This window comes from Suncus etruscus, chromosome 3 (genome assembly GCF_024139225.1).
Source record: "Suncus etruscus isolate mSunEtr1 chromosome 3, mSunEtr1.pri.cur, whole genome shotgun sequence".
Taxonomy (NCBI): Eukaryota; Metazoa; Chordata; class Mammalia; order Eulipotyphla; family Soricidae; genus Suncus; species Suncus etruscus.
The window spans coordinates 111,410,635-111,411,550 of NC_064850.1; positions in this window are offsets into that span (position 1 = coordinate 111,410,635).

Below are 916 nucleotides of genomic sequence, written 5' to 3' on the forward strand. Positions count from 1 at the left end.
AGAGTGCTGATTGCTCTACCTGCAGAGTCTCCACCCGGCTGTGCTTCTTCTGAGGAAACTGAGGACCTGAAGGGAGCCCTGTCCTACTCTTCTCTGTCTTTCCTGAACTCTGGAAGCTCTCCTCAGAGCCCTGGGAAGCGAACCCCAAAGAAACTACATTCGGAAGCTACCAGCGAGCCAGTGAGTGAGTAAGAAATGGCTGCATGTGGGGGTTTTCGGGCAGAGTGCTGATTGCTCTACCTGCAGAGTCTCCACCCGGCTGTGCTTCTTCTGAGGAAACTGAGGACCTGAAGGGAGCCCTGTCCTACTCTTCTCTGTCTTTCCTGAACTCTGGAAGCTCTCCTCAGAGCCCTGGGAAGTGAACCCAAAAAAAACTACATTCGGAAGCTAGCCAGCGAGCCAGTGAGTGAGTAAGAAATGGCTGCATGTGGGGGTTTCCGGGCAGAGTGCTGATTGCTCTACCTGCAGAGTCTCCACCCGGCTGTGCTCCCTCTGAGGAAACTGAGGACCTGAAGGGAGCCCTGTCCTACTCTTCTCTTTATTTCCTGAACTCTGGAAGCTCACCTCAGAGCCCTGGGAAGCAAACCCCCCAAAAAACTGAAGCTACCCAGCAACTCTCCTCAGAGTCTTGGGAAGCGACCCCAAAAATACAGCATTCTGAAGCTGCCAAGCAAGTGAGTGAAAACTACGCCTGTCCAGTGGGGCCCGACTGTGAAAAACTGTGAGTGCTGCCTGTGTGTGTCTCTCTACTATCCTGCTGCGTGAACCTCTTGAGAGTGGGCTGAAAAGAGGCTCCAGAAGGCACTTAGCTCCACTTTGCTATGCAGCCGTGCGCTCTTTCTAAAAAAATAACACCATCACAAGAAGAAAAAAAAACACACTAAGAACTGTGTTGGATCACAGAAGCAAGAACTTC